This window comes from Epinephelus lanceolatus, chromosome 20 (genome assembly GCF_041903045.1).
Source record: "Epinephelus lanceolatus isolate andai-2023 chromosome 20, ASM4190304v1, whole genome shotgun sequence".
NCBI classification, from domain to species: domain Eukaryota; kingdom Metazoa; phylum Chordata; class Actinopteri; order Perciformes; family Serranidae; genus Epinephelus; species Epinephelus lanceolatus.
The window spans coordinates 9423693-9444615 of NC_135753.1; the positions used below are offsets into that span (position 1 = coordinate 9423693).

The following is a 20923-nucleotide window of genomic DNA, read 5'->3' on the forward strand; positions in this document are numbered from 1 at the left end:
AAAAAGATTTTTTTCACGGATGAGCACACGATTGATAAAACGGAGTTAAATCTCTCGGCATCCATTTTCAAGCTCTCTGTGTGTTTGTTTCCTTGCGGATGAGAAAAGGGGGAGCGCACATTTCTGGGAGGGCGTGTCCTTTTCAAAAATGCAAGAGGCGTTGCTTTGTTGCCGGCCGTTTTCGCCGGTGTGTTAAGCACACTTTAGAAAGGAGTGTCCCCAGACTATCAGAAGGCGGAGACCTCTGATTGTCTGGTGGCGAGACTATTAACAGGATGACTTCTTACCCAGCCTATAGCACTCTCAGAAAGACCAATACTAGCTAACCACAATAATAAGAGGTCATGGCTGTGTCAAAAGCTTTAGTTAAATCAATAAATAATGCAGCACATGATTTACAGCTATCAAGAGCACTGATTACATCATTTAATACCTTCATGGTGGCAGTAGCAGTACTATGATTTATTCTAAAACCAGACTGATAGGTCAACAAAATATCGTTATTAACCAAAAACTGTTTTAATTGCTCACTAACGATAGATTTCAAGATCTTCAAGAAGTTTAGAAATTGGACGGTAATTGTCCAATTTAGATGGGTCACCACCTTTTAACAGTGGTAGAACCAGAGCAGATTTCCAATCTTCAGGAACTGCATTCTGTAACAGTGATAAATTCAAAATATACAGTACAGGCCAAAAGTTTGGACACACCTTCTCATTCAATGCGTTTTCTTTATTTTCATGACTATTTACATTGTAGATTCTCACTGAAGGCATCAAAACTATGAATGAACACATGTGGAGTTATGTACTTAACAAAAAAAGGTGAAATAACTGAAAACATGTTTTATATTCTAGTTTCTTCAAAATAGCCACCCTTTGCTCTGATTACTGCTTTGCACACTCTTGGCATTCTCTCCATGAGCTTCAAGAGGTAGTCACCTGAAATGGTTTCCACTTCACAGGTGTGCCTTATCAGGGTTAATTAGTGGAATTTCTTGCTTTATCAATGGGGTTGGGACCATCAGTTGTGTTGTGCAGAAGTCAGGTTAATACACAGCCGACAGCCCTATTGGACAACTGTTAAAATTCATATTATGGCAAGAACCAATCAGCTAACTAAAGAAAAACGAGTGGCCATCATTACTTTAAGAAATGAAGGTCAGTCAGTCCGGAAAATTGCAAAAACTTTAAATGTGTCCCCAAGTGGAGTCGCAAAAACCATCAAGCGCTACAACCAAACTGGCACACATGAGGACCGACCCAGGAAAGGAAGACCAAGAGTCACCTCTGCTTCTGAGGATAAGTTCATCCGAGTCACCAGCCTCAGAAATCGCAAGTTAACAGCAGCTCAGATCAGAGACCAGATGAATGCCACACAGAGTTCTAGCAGCAGACCCATCTCTAGAACAACTGTTAAGAGGAGACTGCGCCAATCAGGCCTTCATGGTCAAATAGCTGCTAGGAAACCACTGCTAAGGAGAGGCAACAAGCAGAAGAGATTTGTTTGGGCCAAGAAACACAAGGAATGGACATTAGACCAGTGGAAATCTGTGCTTTGGTCTGATGAGTCCAAATTTGAGATCTTTGGTTCCAACCGCCGTGTCTTTGTGAGACGCAGAAAAGGTGAACGGATGGATTCCACATGCCTGGTTCCCACTGTGAAGCATGGAGGAGGAGGTGTGATGGTGTGGGGGTGTTTTGCTGGTGACACTGTTGGGGATTTATTCAAAATTGAAGGCACACTGAACCAGCATGGCTACCACAGCATCCTACAGCGACATGCCATCCCATCCGGTTTGCGTTTAGTTGGATGATCATTTATTTTTCAACAGGACAATGACCCCAAACACACCTCCAGGCTGTGTAAGGGCTATTTGACCAAGAAGGAGAGTGATGGAGTGCTGCGGCAGATGACCTGGCCTCCACAGTCACCGGACCTGAACCCAATCGAGATGGTTTGGGGTGAGCTGGACCGCAGAGTGAAGGCAAAGGGGCCAACAAGTGCTAAACACCTCTGGGAACTCCTTCAAGACTGTTGGAAAACCATTTCAGGTGACTACCTCTTGAAGCTCATGGAGAGAATGCCAAGAGTGTGCAAAGCAGTAATCAGAGCAAAGGGTGGCTATTTTGAAGAAACTAGAATGTAAAACATGTTTTCAGTTATTTCACCTTTTTTTGTTAAGTACATAACTCCACATGTGTTCATTCATAGTTTTGATGCCTTCAGTGAGAATCTACAATGTAAATTGTCATGAAAATAAAGAAAACGCATTGAATGAGAAGGTGTGTCCAAACTTTTGGCCTGTACTGTATGTCAGTGGATCAGCAATGATCTCTGCTGCATGTTTCAGAAAAATGGGCTCAATTCCATCAGGCCCAGTAGACTTGTGTGTATCAAGTGTTTTTAGGGCCATCAAAACCTCATGCCTCCTAATAGGAGTGAAATTGAAGCCAGCACTAGTGCTGCTATCTCCCTCCGAATGGGGTACATTCAAAACATTTTGATTTGGGTCAAATGTTCGTTAAAGCAATTTACAATTACAGATCTATCAGTTATTTGTCTCTCATTTATTGTTAGTTGGACTGGGAAACTGTACAAGGGCTGTACATTTATTTCTCAGGGCTCTACAAGCCACCCAGTCTCTTTCCTGATCAGTTTTCCTTGCCTTAGCCCAGGCTAAATTTCTTTCTTGAAATAAATAATAAAGAGTTCATCAGTGAACCAAGGATTATCACGGCCCTTTACTCATTAAATGTCACCAAAATAAAAGATAAAATAAGGAAGGCCAAAGTTAAAATCAAGATAATAAAAGGGAAATTACATCAATAAGATAGCAATAAAATAGACAGACAGCTTGGATAAAATCAGGATATGCTTTCCGGTAGATGTCTTTAGGAGAGACTTAAAAGAAGCCAGTGATTCAGACAGCCTTATATCCTCGGGCAGGTTATTCCAGAGTTAATTTTTATTTTTCAAAATTGTAAGTCATTTAGTAATTAATTTTACCTTTTATATCCTTTTTTCTCATTACTCTTTGTTGAATTCTGTATATTTTATTATGTTTTATATTTCATTGCTCTGTAAAGCACTTTGAATTGCCCTGGTGTATGAAATATGCTCTACAAATAAAGCCGCCTTCCCTTGCCTTGCCTGTGGCCTTCTTCAGGACAGAACATTAAGGTCATGTAATAAACAAGGATTTGCCTTAAGGCCCTTATAATGTTAGTTGATATCATGTTTCAGTGATACATATTACTACAAAAACATCTATTAAATTGTCACAAAGCACTATGTTTACATATCTGCTGGGAATTGAGTTCATGTACTTTAGAGTTGTCCTCATGGCGACGCCCAAACTCATAGTAATACTTTGTCTCCCAGCTGGCTGATATCAGTCATTGAATGTGATACATCAAAAGAGTAAATGATTTTTATCAGAGAGGCAGCCACTTTGATTGTTTATATGCATTTTTTTAAATGGACAGTTGAATTGATCTGGTACAGTTAAACAATTAATAAATACTAGTATAACACTAATATAACTTATATAACGTAAATACCAGAGATGGGGACTCGAGTCATTGTGACTTGGACTCGAATCGACTCGAGTCACTGTTTTGATGACTTGTGACTTGACAAAAAATAAAAGACTTGAGACTTGACTGGGACTTGGAAGTTAAAGACTCAGGACTTGACTTGAGACACGATGACTTGAATGACTTGAGTGTTATTCACATCATGTTTTCGGTTAGAATATAAAATTAATAAATTCATTTAAAAAATAATGTTGATTACCCAGTAGGAGTGCAGGCTGAGAATGGCGTTGTCATGATTGGATCACTACCCTGTCAATCAGTCATGCCCTCCCTATGTACCTTACGTGTTTATTGGAGAAACAGGCCCTCTTATATCAGATAGGCATCAACATGTCAGCGGGAGGGCTACCGAGAGTCATCGTCTTAGGCTTTCCGAATTACCATTATTACGGCAAAAGAAGAACAGCACAGTGCAAGACAGGCGGCATAAACATCTCGGACAGCCAGGCGACAACTTCAAACTGTGTTCGTCATTTGAAGAGCCATTCTGCCCAGTAAGTGCTTGTCAATTAGCTAATATTATCTGGTTAGTCGGTAGTTAGCTAACGTTAGCTTATACGATATGGGGGTGTGGTGGGGGTGTGGTGGGGGGGTGGGGGGGTTGTTGGTTTGGTGGAACTTGTTTTTTAATTTATTTGCTAACATTAACCCCAGAAAACGTGAGCGAACATTCCGACCGGTTCATCACAAGACCGGCTGTACGTTTTATGAACGAGCAACACGGTTAAATGAGCTAAATGGGTGATTTTGGCCACTGCCTTGGTTAGTGTGTGTGTGTGTGTGTGTGTGTATGTGTGCACGCGCACGCATGGGGGTCGTCCCTGCAAAGTAAACATTGCAGCGATGAAGTCAGTGTTTACTGACAGTTACTTATATCTTGTCTTTTCACTTTATTAAGATCAGATTCTGCAGGTAAAATTACAATAATAAGGTGACTTGACTTGGACTTGACCTATTACAGGACTTGACTTGACTTGACTTGACATAACCTGTGACTTGACTTGACTTGACTTGCCCAAGAAAAAATGACTTGGCAAGTAATGACTTACTTGAGACTTGAAGGTTAAGACTTGAGACTTACTTGAGACTTGCATGTGTGACTTGGTCCCATCTCTGCCAGAGACTATGCCTTGAACACATCCCATTCCTGCCCAAAAGTATTTAAGCTCACCTCCTCCAGTTCCCTCCTGTGGTCCTGCCTTTGACCGAAACTTCCATCATCACACTCATCCATGGCTTGGAGACCGCTTTTATCCCTCAACCCTTATCCTGTCACGCCTTTTTTCCATGGCCCTCATACAGTCATCCTTCACCGTTCATCCCTCATCCTTTCAAACCTCAACCATTCATCCCCCAACTGTCATTCTTTCAAACCTCCACCCTTACCCATTTATTCCTTTAGCCCTCATCCCTTATCCTTTTGTACTTTCATCCCATCCGTCAATCTTTCATCCCTCAACCCACATCCTTTCAACCCTTGACCCTCATCCATTCATCCCTCACCTTTCATCCACTCATCTTTTCATCCCTCAATCCTCATCCTTTTGTCCTTTTATCCCTAAACCTTCATCCCTTCATCCTTTGACCCTCATCCCTTCGTCACTCAACCTTCACCCAATCATTCCTCCATCCCTGATCCCTTTGACCCTCAACCCATAATCCCACATCCTTTCAATCGTTGACCCTCATCCACTCATCCCTTTGATCCGCAACCCATCATCCCTTGACCCTCATCCCTCATGCTTTCAACCCTCCACCTTCATCCCTTCATCCCTTATCCCTCGACCCTCATCCCTTCGCAACTTGACCCTCATCCTTACATCCCTCAATCTTTCATCCCTTGACCCTCATCCATTCATCCCTCACCCTTCATCCACTCATCCGTTTATCCCTTGACCCTCATCCTTTTGTCCTTTCATTCTTTCCTCCAGACCCTTAATCCATCACTTACAATAAACTTTTCTCAAATTTTACCTTTATTGACATGGCCTGTGTAAGTGACCATTTCTGTATCAATAGAAAGAATAATAATCCTACACCTCTGTCTTTGGTTGGAGCTGTAATGTCTTACCATATTTCACACTTTGCTGCCCTTCTGACATAGAAATCCTGCTTAAGCAAAAGGTTTGAATAGAGAAAAGTAACATCAGATAAAAAGGACTTTTATGACAAAGCAAAGTTGCTGCTTTGAATTATCTGCTCTTAAATCATGAACACACCCTAACAAAATCTGAAAAAGAATGGTGCATCATGGACTACAAGATATTATTTAGATTAAAAGGAATGTGCTTTGTTTGCAAATACTATATATATGGTTTTATTTTTGCCCATAATCCTGAATTTCGGGGAGGAAAAAAAAAGTGGTTACAGCAGTTGAAGGCAGTTGTGCTGGACTTAATGCAGCCACTGCCTGGAATAGGTATCATGCAGGGAAAAACACTGACATTATGTTCCAACTCTGTACAGATAAATACAAAAACACTTCTGTTTTTCTCCCATCTTACTCCAACCTTGCAGACAAACAATGGTTGTTTTTCTCTCTGTACTCAGGTCTCTCTGGCAGAAGTGATCACGATCTAAGTGAGACTGTGGGGATATGTTGGAAAGAAAACCAAAACTGCATAAAGCTTCAGCCAGTGCAGGAGAGAGCAGCTCCACGAGCATTCAGCTGTGAAAGAGGAGTAAAGGGCGACATTGTTGTTGCAGATTTAGGAGGCAATTTAACTTTGAAGCAGATGTCGCTCCAGCACTGTTTCTCTTCATATATATGTTTGTTTTCTGTTGGTGAAGAGACGTGTTGTTCAGGGAACTCGGATGACAGTCAAATCAGTCCCTGCATTATCTGGTCCTCAGTGTGGTTTCAGTGGTTGCCATGGTCACATGGAAAGCCGGGTGTAGCCAAGCTGAAAAAGTTGAGCCATCATTTAGTCCAATGTCAGTAAAAAACAGGCATGTTTATCAAATCCTGGTGGAAATATCTGGTTCTTCAGCTGCTAAATATTCCACTTTGCTCACTAGCCAGTATCTAACTGTGTCTGCTGTTTGGTGCTGAGCAGATAGTGTAGCCTAAGGTGGAGGTGGAGGTTTGGACAATAACAGATAATAGATTATATTTATGAAAACTTGGAAACCCTGTAAATCTTCTTTAGGACTGTTTGGGTATGGTTTGACTGATTAGCAAACGCCTCTCATCAACGCTTTTCATCAGATTCAGATTCAAATGCTGCTAAATCCTGTTTGGATCACAGAAGGTTGTGACATCACCTATTTCATTAACACCCACCCACAGACAAAAACACAAATACAGCAATCTCTCATGTCACATAACTAAAAAACTGTTGGACCCAATTGCTCATAATATAAAGCTGATTAAGAGGCTGTGCACATGCTGCCTTTTAAGTGCCCTCAAATTCATTATTTTCAATGTAGACGCACGGTGGACACGCTCAAACCACAGAACAACACCAGAGTGGCGTTCATGCATTCCTGAGGGCCTAGTTTTCATGGTGCGATGACTGCCCCCTGTGATAAACAGAGTTCAACTTTTGGAACACAGCAGCGCGAACCACATGTCATGTGACAGGGAACAGCCAATCACAGCCAACAGATATCGTTCCCTTCTTCCGCAAATATCAGTCTGTAATAAATATTGAGAGGAATTTAATCATTTTAGTGCAGGGCTACCCAGAGCTTTACATCTATCCCACGGACAATTATTTTGGCCTAATACACACCTACAAAACAACATCAGGAAGATCAGCTCTGCACTCAGGATTTTTGGTATGTAGGCTATCATACACGCTCTTATGGTCGCTTAGTAACCTCAGACGCAACCTGTCTCCGCGCCCTTGAAAGTTGGCACAGAGTAGGCAGAAGAGAAGCACCCAGTGCCCGACCTTGTGTTTTCCAGGTGGTTAAAGATGCGGCATGTGTCCAGCCCCTAAGAAAATACACTTCCAGGGCTTTTCCTTTGTAATGAAAAAAACAAAACAAAAAGAAACAGCAGAATTTGAAAATACATCCTGTGTCTGCAGCTCTTCCCTGTCTTTTATAAGCCCCTTCCCACCAGACAACCACAGGCATATGCACATGCTTCATACAGCAACCCTGTGTTTCTCATACATCAATTTATTGAACCTTATTTCATTGCCCCGCTCTCTCTCATTCTGTTTATCAGACCACAAATGAGACAAGAATTAGCTAGCCACCCCACGGTCTTTCCGCCACACTCCCCACCGCTATAGACTACTTCATTCATAGAAGAGCAGGCAGCAGCTTGAGAGATGGACCTTCAGTCTGTCTCTGTAGCGGCTCAAATTCAGTGAGCGCAAATCAAGCCATAAGAATGCGTGAGGAGCTTTGAGGTCAATTTTAGTTGGGGCCAAACAATTGAATTCCAACTCCCGAGTACATCACAAGATGCCACTGGGCCCAAAAAGACTTTTTCCCATAGACCTACATGGGGCAAGAGATGTCTGTATATCAGTGGATAAATGTTTTTGAGCATTACAACCCCCGCCAAATGATTCATTTCACTATTAGAATTAATCCATTCAGTCTGATAACATTTGGGGGCTGCAAGATAAATTAATTTTATCTCCATTCTAGTTAGCAGAGTGCTAACGGAAAGTAGCTGCCTTGGCCAGCGCAAGTCCCTAGTCTGCTCTATTAGGCCCAATGATGTGGAAGCAGCATCATCCAGGTATTTCCTTACTGCAGAATTAGAGCTTTTTTGGCTTCATGTGCCACAGAGCAACTTTAAATAGGAATAAACAGGTTCCCGCCTCCAACACTGTATCCAGGTCTCTTCAAATATCCATGGCGCAAACCCCAGTGCTGGCCTAGTGGCAGCATCGGATCCAGCCTGTGTAATTGCAGCAACAGAAAGTTTGCAGATCTGTCATGGAGTTAGGACTGTCCGGTCTCTCCGGTTTGTGCTGGCTGGATTCAAGATGCTACTGATGCTGACTTGGGGTGGGGTCTGTGCATGTAAAGCCCCTTAAGGGGCCATAGACTTGCCACGTTTTAACCGCAGGGAAAACACGAGGTTGGATGCTGGGCGCTACTTTTGTACCTTTTTTGAGCCAGCTTTCATGAGTGCAGCGACAGGCTGCATCTTAGGTGGCTAAGCAATTTTAACAATTATTATATCATAGTCTGTTTAACTGAAATCCTGAGTACAGAGCTGATCTTCTCCCAGGCACTGTTTCTGTGTGTGGGCATATTGTCTGTGGGACAGATAAAAAGCTTTGACAGCTCTGCACCAAAATGATTGGTCTTTACCACAGACTGATATTTATGGAAGAAGGGAAAAGCATCTGTCGGCTGTGACTGGTTGTTTCTCATCACATGACATGCAATGCAGGGTGCTGCGTTCCAAAAGTTGAACTTGGTTTGTCAACGGCCCCTTAGATGACACACTATGATTCAAGGATAGCTAGCAACATAGATATTTATTTAAATTAGCTGCAGCTGTGGGGCCATGCCTTTAGCAAGGATTAGCAGAAGGTCAAACCATTAGCAAAATTTTCTTTCCATCTGTGAAACGCCTTGCCGATATTGACTTTTTTTTGTTTGTTTGTTTATTGTCAGACTTTTCCTAGAGTCTCTTTTTGATTAGTCCATCTTACTTTTTTTAGGTTGCTCTGTAGTGTAGGCAGTTGTCGCCAATGCTGTAATAACAACTTTCTCTGCAGGATTCATCGCCACTGAGTCAGTCATTCACCAAAGGGACGTGCACCCACGTCTCCAATTGTATAACTGTCAAAGGGAATGAACTTTTTCCTGAAATGACCTGTGATTGGCCAACGTCTCTCACACAGGCTAGATTTTCTAAAGCCTGAGAACAGAGCCAAGAGGAGGTACGGAGGTCTAATTTCTGCCAGCTCACTCAAATTACAATTTCCTCAGGTTATTTTAGGATGTTTTGCACAATGATGTCAAAATGATGCACTGTGTTTAGTGTAAGTGTTTAGTGTTTGTTGGATGATACTGGGTGTAGCTTTGGACCCCAGGAAGAACTGTTGTTTCCACGGTAACCAGTAATGGATGAAGTAATCAACGAGCAATAGGAAATAAAATTCTGAGTTGTGTATTAGTCCTCAGGAGTTTTATTATGGAATTTTATTGTTAACTGCTCATGATTTTCAACTTTTTCCAGCTTAGTCTCTATATACAGACTCTACATTCAGTGCATGTAGAATCTGTAGGCAAACCCCGGAGATCTTGCCTCTGGAAGAAGAGCGGAAGAGCCCTGGTTTCCGGTTGTAGGCTGTTTGTAGTCAATCACGTTTGAGCCAGCTGCAGTTGTTGGCAGGTTAAGCGCTCCGTGCGGTGAACTAACGAGGCGGAACATAATTGGTGTCACTGCAAACTCTGAATCCATCGCAATGGTTCAGCATATTTACTTATATATTAACAGAAGTCGGAAACGGAAATTCGCCTCCTCCGCCCCAAATCAAACCAGAATGCCAAAAAATCGGGGGTCTGCCCCCAGAGGCTGTATTGCCGTCTGCTGGAAGTCAGACGCCGAATACAGCTGATGGGTTCTGAGAATGTGTCCAGCTAAGCTCTTGTTTTTCTCTGCAGTGTTTTTCATTTATATAACCAGCTGTCCTCTGATTAGCCCCAAACATTAAAGTCTCTGCATCTGACCACCTGCCTGATCTCTATGCCTACATCCAGTGCTGTTTGTCACTCAGTGTGACATCAATGTACCCTCTGGGCATTCCATACACAGTCTCTGAAACTGATTCATATGAAATACTAATCCTTTGTGCAAGCACTGTTCTTCTTTTCTTTGCCACATGCTAAAAATACATAACAAAGTGTAAAAAAGTTTGTGAACGTACACCAAATTCAACATGATAAGACATGGCAGATGTTAAAGTTCTTATGACCACATAATTAAGTTAAATAATTTAAGCAATTACAGTGAACCACTCAGCAGCATGAGCAGCCCAGGCTATGGGAGAAAATGGCCCCAAATGGACCCATGACATGTTGAGACTGAAAAGTGCCAGGAGATGAGTAATATGCTGTATTACAGCCCACCAGTTACACATCATTAAGGGTCAGAGGGATCAATTTGTTGCGTTTCTCAGCAAAGCAAGTCCAGTGAAAGATGATGAATGTGTGGATTCAAGAAATGTCTCACAATTACACCAGTTAAACAAAAGCTATTCTGGTAACAGTTCATGACACCAAACTAAAGTTAATAAACCAAAATGTCATTTTAGAGCTAGACAACAGTGGCGTGTGTTTGGGTTTAGATTTTTCATGCATGTTGTTCCCCAGCACATGTTCCACTCATTGCGTAGTCACTGAAAAGTTAATGGCATCTGATAAAGCTGTTTCATAAAAGCAGCAAATGGCACAGACAGCCCACCCCTGCTGCGGCTCTAAAATTAGGTTTGATAGAGGTCCACACAAGCCCTCATTTCGTTCATTTTTCTAAGGGTTACACTGTGCTGTCATTTCCTTGCTCCCCACCACTAAATACAATCAATGGGAAAGAAATCATCACATAAATCATGCCTGCAAGACAACAACATAGCCTCCACTGTAATTTCAGCAAGTGTTAATTAGACTCAAGTACCACTGGCAGTTTTTAATTTAAACACTCAGTGGTTATTTGTTTTCCTCTGTCCTTCAGCAGTGATAAGTCTCACTGATAACATGTTTAAGCTTAACACATCCTGCATAGTCTGCTTCACCTTATTCAAACGTTGCAGTCAGTAGCCTTTAGCCTACCAAAACATTTTTACCTCAGAGAAGAGTGTCAGACACACACACACACACACACACACACACACACACACACACACACACATATTCTTGTATCAGGTTCATAAATCATTTAGTCATTGTTTAAATGGTTCGTCACTAATCTAAAAGCTAATACACACCTTTAATCTGTGGTGACCTTGTGGTATTCGGGTTCTGCTGATATAGTCCACAGATAAAATGGAAATGGCGGCTGAACTGAAATCACGGCAGTTGGAAAGCTTGAAAGATTGCTATCTATCAGCCGCTTGCAGTCTCTGCCCTGGCAGACTTTAAGTGATGACAGTAAATACATCACACTACGTAGGCTACTGTACAAGTGAAGTCCATAAGGGCTCAGTCCGCAAGTCCTGAGGGTGGACATTTGGATTCAGCCTTGGATTCAGGTGGACAGTTTTCTGACAGTTTCCAGCAGCCTTCAGTCACAGAAACACAATATGATGATGATGTCTGATATGATGGTGAATTATCAAAATATTAGCAGACTCATATATCAGTTTGTTCTCAGTCTCTAATTGTTTTAATTACGATAGACTGAGTTATTGAAGTGCTTTACAGGCTTTCTGTAATTGCTGTTCATGGTTCAAACCTCCATTTTAAAGGAATTCTCATATAAACAGAGGCTAAATAAATGGTGTCTGACTATAAGGTTAATATTTTAAGAGGAAAAAAATACAAGACAATAGTGATAAGATTTCTCATTCACTTGTGAGATCCGGTTCTTTGACTCTCGTTCACTTTGAAGAGTCGGTTCAAAGATGTGGTTCGTTCGTGTGTGTGTGTGTGTGTGTGTGGAGGAGGAGGGGGGGTTAGTGGGTTCAGCGACGAATCGCATTGGTGATTTATCGCATCACGTGATCTGGATATTGTAACATGGATCCAGAATAGACTCCGCAGATATAAAGTTTGGTGTAGCCATAGCAACGCCCTTTATAAACAAGCCTGTCAATACAAGCAAGTGCTAGCGGATAGTGGGTAAGCTTCCTACTGTTCTGTTCTAACTAGTGATGTTACGTTCGCGAACGAGCCGAGTGAACTGGCTCTTTGAAGTGAACGAGTGAGCGGCTGCACTGTCTTTCTTCCTCACAAACTAGTCTCTCTCAACTTGTTCTGGATCAAATAATCTGAAATTAATGGATACACAGTAAATTAAAGCAAAAAACAAAGAAATTGGGAACATTCGCGAACGTTACATCACTACAAGACAGCTTTCATGGAAGATCAGTCAGATATAGTCAAGGCTTCACATCTGTACAGATGTTATTTAAGGAATCCTCACACCCCATTGATAGATATAGATTATAGTTTATAGTTAACATGGCCAAAAATGTGAATAACTGCATTGCATGATGATTTAAGATGTGCCCATAAATTTTCTGCCTGTGCTCCTAAAATTTTCAGTTAGAAGTTACAGTGCTCCCACTAATAAAGGTAAGTCTGGAGCCCTGTCTTGTGGCTTTTTTGTGCCAGCTTTCAAGAGCACAGCAGCAGGTTGCACCTGAGGTTGCTAAGCAATCTTAACAAGCATGGTATCATAGCCTATTTATCTGAAATCCTAAGCGCAGAGCTGATCTTCTTCCAGGCATTGTTGGTAAGTGTGTTAGCCTATCGTCTGTGGGACAGATGTAAAGCTCTGGGTAGCCCTGTGCTAAAATGACCAATGTTTCTGTATTTATCAGACTGATATTTAGGGAAGGATATGTGTCAGCTGTGACTGGTTTGTAACATGACTCCTGTCTGACTGCTGAGCATGGCCTCTTCCTGTGTTCTTTCAAATTAAATTCCCACATGCTCCAGTTATACAGGTTTTGATTTATTTTGATAAGGCGCAGCTCCTAAGAGAGTTTCATGTTTGTTTTATTTTTACTTATGTAACCGAGTCAAGTGGTGAGGGGTTAAAGCCCCAAATAATTAATGAACTGTTACCATAGGTTTCCCACAATAAATAAAATACAGAGACATAACCTTTGACTGGAGGGGCAATTTATTGAACATATATGCTAAAAATCTGGTTTTGGGGCAGTTTATTCATGAAACACGATAAGAGCTTGAGCAATAGGGTAGATGTTATGCCAACAGTACTAGGGGTGTTACGAGGACAAAAATGCCAATAGGGCACAAACGCTAAAAAGGAGAAAAAAAAAGCACAACCGTTACAAGAGCCAGACATGTAGGGGAGTTACCTGGGTGCTCCCAAAAGGTCCGGACACCACCACACTCACACTGGTACACAGCCACCTAAGCACAGCAAATCACACACACGCAAATCACACACACGCAAAACACACACGCACACAATAAGGCTGAACTAGACTGGTGCACACAGCTGTTACACACACACCACCACATGCAGTGAAGGGGGGCCCACAGTCCACCACCCTGTCTGTCTAGCAGGACACTAGAGGAAGAGGAGACAAAAAGGCGGTCAGAAGCTGGGATAAATCACAGCACAAAAATTCGCTACTCTCTTAACAAGACCTAGCCTTTGGCAAAACATTTACAACAGCCCATACACCTGTAGCTGAGTCGAAAGATAAACATTCATATACAAAAGCAAGGTATAACTGGCAACTGTTTGTCCGGCAGGCAAAACAGCAGTGGCTATACAACCCTAAAACGAGAATTTAAAACAATTAATACATATTGCCACAGAACTACAACATTTATTGTTTCTAAATACCTTGCACTTCATATTTACCTCGACAATGCAGTATATAATGAAACCCAGATCTGGCTCCCACTCATGCAATGACTGGATGTTTAAGGTAACTGCAATGTAAACCAGTGTTATCACAGGCAAACAACATACATGTGTTAAGTTTCACAGCTGGACCAGGTAATAACTTTAACCTCAGGATATTGGCTTCCAGTCTCATCCCTGCGGTGAGCTTAGCTAAACCAGGCCTACAGGGTCTGGGCGACAGGTGGCTTAAAATGCCTGTAGTAAAAACAAAGTAAAACTGATCAATAAAAACATATTTTAAAGTGTTCACAAAGTTAAAACAAGTAGCCTCAAATCATACCTTCAGGAGACTAACATGCTCCTCAGCCACCCTGGACAGAAAATGCATCAAGAGACATCCTGAGTGCTCCCTGAATATAAACTCTTAATGAAAATAGTCTCCAGGTGTGTGCCTGCTAATGGAGAGGCAGAGGGTGGAGCTTCCCTGGGAGGGAGAAACTGGATGGTGGCCTTACTAGGCCAAAATCCTACCTATCACACTTACTTACTTATTATCACTTAAGTGACCAATGAAATCTTACCGACTAATGATCTTTCTGGTTGACTTACGTTTGGTCGACTATTATGGGGCAGCCCTAATTAGAATGTACTTCTAAACTGACCGTTTCAAAAGGGAGCAGTTTTGATATTTTATTTCAGGCAAACTGGGGAATAATACATAACTTTTCTTAAGACATTTGACAACAGTAAAGTCTGTGGATATTCTCATTTATCCAGGTCAATTCCATTCTGGCAACAATTAAATCATAGGCAACTGGACTTTGATTTTGTCTAGAAGACGTTTTCGCCTCTTATCCAAGCGAGCAACAGTCCCACCCACTCCTAACGACCGTCGTTCACTAGTGTGACTCACCTGACCCAAACAATGGTCCAGTGAAACTCCACTAACGAAGTATTGTCTTATGAGGGTGGTGGGTGTACACCTCCACAGAGGTTAAAAACCTGAGCCTTACTCCACTGTTAGTGAGGACTAGTCAGAACTGATGAAGCCGCTTGGATAAGAGGCGAAACGTCTTCTAGACAAAATCAAAGTCCAGTTGCCTACGATTTAATTGTTGCCAGAAAAGACAACAGTAAAGCCTCCACAAAAAACTAAGTCCATCTGCACAGAATATCTTTTTTATATTTGAGATGTTTGAATTCCTTTTGTTTGTATTCTCTATAAAGCAACCTTGACATCAAACCCCACACCAGAACTGTTAGCACAGCAACAGATCTGGTACAAACCTTAGTCATTTTTAACACATAACTACACATCACAAAACCATGATCTTTGCTCAGAATGCCTGCAACACTACTTTTTAGAAATGTGACTCATAATGGTCTTCCGAGTTAGGGTTTTAAAAAACTGAGACAAACAGAAAAACAGTACCAAAAGGGAGAAGTCCTTAGGAAATGTAAAGTTGTCGATGTTGCTGTCTTTGATTTAACTGATATGCTGTTACTTCCTCTGCCCTGTCCGGATTTTATTTGCCTTTATTTTGTTTTGTTGTGCTTTTAATTTAGCATATGTTTTACTGACTCAGGTCACTCCTATAAGAGCTGAGACAAAAGCTATCAAATGGCTGTTTCTGGTTAATATAGGATCTGCCACTTATACAACGTTATGGAAAGGATACCTACAGAGATGGACCTTTTTGGTTGGCACTGAATACCAATCTGAGCATGTCAGTGGCAAAAACAAGCACTGTGAGTGGGCGTACTTTTATGGGCACAGTTGTGTGGAGTGATTACATTGCAGCCTGTTTTGAGGCTGCTGGCTGCAACGGTCTTGTTGAATACTGGACGTATTCTAAATATTGTTGTTCCCATTAGTCACTTAAACACACAGACTATTTGATAACAATATACACTTGTGCACACATCTGGAACAGATATTTAGTTTAATATAGCACCTATCCAAAATACTTGTGCTATGATAACAGTATTACAGAACGCTTATATGTATGCTCTCACAAACATCTTCCTGGAAAGATACAAACCACAGTTGTCAGTCTCAAGTCAAACACAACACACTTTTTCATTTCAAAATAAACGGCCTCTCACAGCATTTCTGAGGGCAGGATCCCTTCATTTGTGAACACAAGGCTTTTAATTGTAAAATTTTCGCATGACAGTGTTGTTGACCCGTGGCTAGCACAGAGTATCAGCTTTTAATTGTGGAATTACATTATTTACAGCAGCATGCAGCTCTGCAGTGATGCCGCAGCAACAATGCTGTCAGTGTGGACACCACAAGCATGTGAGTTGCAGTAGTACGGCAAGGATGCCATCATGTGTTGCTCATGCAAGCAGTGAGTTCCGGGATCCCTCAGGGCCCGTACACATGCCACATCTTTAACTGCCTGGAAAATGTGAAGTCGGGCACTGGGCGCTACTTTTGTGCTTTTTGGTGTCAGCTTTAAGGAGCTCGGTGTCAGGTTGCAACTGAGGTTGCTAAGCAACTACTGTACAAGTACTGTATTGTAGACTATTTACCTGAAATCCTGAGTGAAGAGCTTATCCTCTTCTAGGCCCTGTTTGTGTGTAGGCCTACTGTGAGTGTGCATATCGTCTGTGGGACAGAGCTCTGACAGCCCTGCACCAAAATGATCAACTTTTCCGTATTCATCACGGACTGATATTTATGGAAGAAGAGAAAGATAGCTGTAACCTCCACTTGTAATGTAGGTAGGCCATAAGCCTTTAGCACAGAGTACCCCTCATGCAAATATAAAGTGATGTGTGCTTTAAATAATTCATATGATTTAAATGAAAGTCAACTAATGTAAGACAGCTTTACTACTTCATTAGGGGCATAATAAGGTTGCTGGTTATAGAATAACATTATGTGCCTTCTCTGTTTTGCTAGCAAGTATGGTTGGTATAATTTTGCTAGAATTAAGTAGAAAGCCACTGGCAACATTTGTAAAATTGATTTCTGATAATCTAAATGACTATTAACTCATAATTACTTTGAGACTGGAAGGCATTCATTGTGCTCCAGCCATAAATACACAAAAAACGTTCTCCTTTTTACATCAGATATAATTTTCTCAGAAAGCAACTGTCCCCGCATTTTTCTGGTGACACAGACTGTGACTTTGTCCCTGGGGAACTGCTGATTTTAAGGAAGCAAGGCTGTTTAGTGGCATTCATGTCGAACAGACCTGCTTTCAGTCAATTTATCCCCACAATAGTTGTCTCTCAAGGCTGTTCTGTGATTATCTGCTTTGCTCGATTTTTACAGTATTAATGCTGTTCTTACACTGTTCAAGTGCAGTCAGGAAATAAAGTCCCACATAAAAATGATTTTAATTTGTGTCCCATCATTTATGAGCAGGCCACATTTAAGCTCTTTGTACACAATACAAGGATAAGAAACTATTCAGTTCTACTCACCAGTTTAGTGTCAGCCTACTCCCTTCCAAATAATCCAGCCATGTAATTATCCATTAATTGATATCAGTCGCACAGTCTGACCCTCCTAAAGCTCCTCCTAAAACCACCTCAGTGCCACAGGCACCGAGTCCATGCATCGGGGCCCATGCGCCCACGGGAAAGTCCAGGCACTCACGTGCACCAATGTGTAGTCTTTGTTTTGTTTTGTCCCGCCACACTGATGAGCCAATTGATCCTTCGCTAAGTTCCACACCCGGACGCAGACTGGCCAATCATAATGTAGCATCGGCCCGCTCAGACCAAGGTCCGACAACAACACAGCTGTGCTCCATTGACTCTAATGCAGTCGTTTCAGATTTCCTTCATTTCAGGCTGGTTTTGTGGATTTGGAGCTAAATGTTGTGCCTGGGGCGCATTGTGTATTAATGATACTCCTTACCTGGAAACGTTGGAAAAAGATATATGTTTCTTCACTATTTCAGAAACAAAATCAAACCCTGAAAAGTGTAGGGTTAGCTAGCTAGCTACTGAAGATGTAGCCTACTGAATGTATACACATGCTGCTTTTGCTTTTTAATGATTATAACAGTGAAACAAAGAGCGACCCTGCTGTACAGGAACCAGTGAAGGGAAGCAGGGAAACTTTGCTGATGTTCAACCGGCTGTGTGTCATCACATTGTGTGCAGATGAACGTTGTTTGACTTCCCCTGGAGATCCCTGCCAATCCAGCGGCAGAGGTCCGGGCGCTAGCAGCGGCACAGGGGCGAAGCCAACCACCGTTCATCTGCACACACTGTGATGCCACACAGCTGGTTCAATATGGGCAAAGTTTCCCTTGATATTCATTGTCTTCTGTGGCGATCAGCAGTGATGTGGTGGTTCACTTTTACACTGTAATCTGTAGCCTATAGTTCGGCTTTAGCTTCTAACTGTCTTTGTCTTTTTAACCTGTTTTTGCTGCTGAGTGAGTTTGACATCCTGGATATATCCTTCAAGCACATTTTGTAGACCCCTCTGTCTGCTTCTCTCTGGAATCACTTTTTCCTTTATTCCAAAAATATGACAATATTCAGGGAATGCAGTTAGTTACAGTGTGGCCCCCATTCGTACTCTGACAGCTTGTTGAACTATCACAAAGGAGTGAGGCTTAGTGAGAGGTTGCCACTTGGCCTGTGATTGGTGTTCAGGTGAGCCTTTTTACAGAATAATATCGGTAGACTTGATTATTACTATTCAGTGCATTTCATGGTGTGTATCGTTAGTGATAAATTAATTGATAAATATCTTGTTTGTGTCAGGTTAGCAGTCGCTAAAATTTCAGGACCACAGACAGAGCTGTTTGTTGTGTGTACACGCTTATGTGGCCTCTTTGGAGCCATTCCAAAAAGCAGGATTAACATACCCTGAGTGTAACCCTAGTTGGTGTTTTGCTCTTGAGTAAAGTAACATGCTACAGTAGAACGTTCAGTGGCTTTATTTCAGCTACTTGGCAACAAGAGTAGTAAATTTAAACATCTTCAAACAAGTGTAACGACCCTCTCTGCCCTGCCTACCTTGTTGTGTTCTCCCTTGCAGGTAGCAGTGGGCGTGGCTGAGGGTAATCAGGGAAGTGGCAGCACCTGAGCTCAGTGAGCCTTAAAAAATTCTGGCTGCTCACTGCTCTTTCTCTTCACCTTCCTGAGACAGCATTTGGTTTTGGGTTTGGTTTTGTCTTAGTTTCTACACCCTGCAACATCACACACATACATTGTTTCACTCATGCCCTCACATACACCACTGACTTTACTGATTGCAAACACCATGTTTAATTGGGTTCTTTTTCTTATGTTTATTCTTTAGTAAATAAAATCCTTTAATTGGCTTTCCTTATGTATGTATGTGTCTCCCTCTTTGTCATGGCCGTGCGGCCCGTTTCGTGACACAAGATGGTGACTAAATACGTATGTATATACATATATATATATATATATATATATATATATACATATATAATTATATTTGGTGTTTGGGTTTGGTGGAACTTGTTTTTTAATTTATTTGCTAACATTAACCCAAGAAAACGTGAGCGAACATTCCGACCAGTTCATCACAAGACCAGCTGTACATTTTATGAACGAGCAACACAGAGTTAAATCAGCTAAATGGGTGATTTTGGCCGCTGCCTTGGTTAGTGTGTGTGTGTGTGTGTGGGTGTGTGTGGGTGTGTGTGTGTGTGCGTGCATGGGGGCCGTCCCTGCAAAGTAAACATTGAAGCGATGAAGTCACTTGAAGTGACGTTGTGGGGGTGGAGCTGGACCCTTTGACAGCAGTGTCAGACAGGAGGATGCTGTCGAAGGTGCGGGCGATACTTCAGCATGGCTCTCACCCTCTCCACAATGCTCTGGTCGAACAGAGGAGCACCTTCAGCCAGAGACTGATTGCTCCTAAATGCACCACTGAGCGCCACAGGAAGTCATTCTTACCTGTGGCCATTAAACTGTACAACTCCTCCCTCTGATGATCGGACTCATTTGGCTATTTATAAAACAAAACACACAATATAATTACTCATTCTTATTTCATTTATAACGCTACAACCATTTCATTGTATATTGTATATATTTCAGATTGTCTACTTTACTATTTTATTATTTATTTTATTTTAATGTCTACTTTAATATTTTATTTTATTTTATTTTAATGTCTACTTTAATATTTTATTTTATTTATTTCATTGTCTATTTTAGTATTTTATTTATATCTTCATCTTTATCTCTTGTTTCCATTCATGCTGTATTTCTATTTCTACTTTGCACGGAGCATTGGAACAAAAACAATTCCCCCCCGGAGATTAATAAAGTATTCTGAATCTGAATGAATGAATCTGAATCTGAAGTTAAAACTGAGTAACCCAAGTAACTTAGGTTGTAAAGTTGAGTGAATACTGTTTGAGATGGACTAAATGAAGTAATGGTTTTAAAACTGAGTAATTATTACGTGCTAAAACACTGGTAAACAAAGTAGATATTGCTTAAAAGCAGATCATGACATAAATATGGGTTTAAAACTTAGCAAAGTAAGTAAATATAATTTAAAATGGAATAAATATGTTAAAACAGTACATGAAATAAATAAGATTTTAAAATGAAGTAACTTTTAGTTAAAAACAGCATATGAAGTTGATTTGGGTTAACAGCTGAGTTTAGGTGTATATATAGCTTTAATGCAATGAATATGATGATAAAACTGAATTAATTAAGTAAATATGATTTAATATGGAGCAAGTTAATAAATAAAAACTACAATTAAGCCTCAAAGAACTAATTTTTTTTTTTTACCATATATAATGTTGTATGTTGCATGTCTGTCCGACCATACAGTGCATCCCATTCTTGTTTTTTGCTTCTGTTTCACAGATATGCAGAATATGAAAAG

General features: G+C 41.2%; 1 long non-coding RNA gene across 1 annotated transcript; it reads right to left on the bottom strand.

Moving 5' to 3' along the window:
- Window positions 1–13366: 13366 nt before the first annotated feature.
- On the bottom strand, window positions 13367–14454 carry LOC144458958 (uncharacterized). Its single transcript, XR_013488288.1, has 4 exons — window positions 14408–14454; window positions 14235–14322; window positions 14083–14153; window positions 13367–13995 (listed from the first exon to the last, which is right to left on the bottom strand). It is a non-coding gene; the product is annotated as an uncharacterized LOC144458958 (long non-coding RNA).
- Between the last annotated feature and the right edge of the window lie 6469 nt (window positions 14455–20923).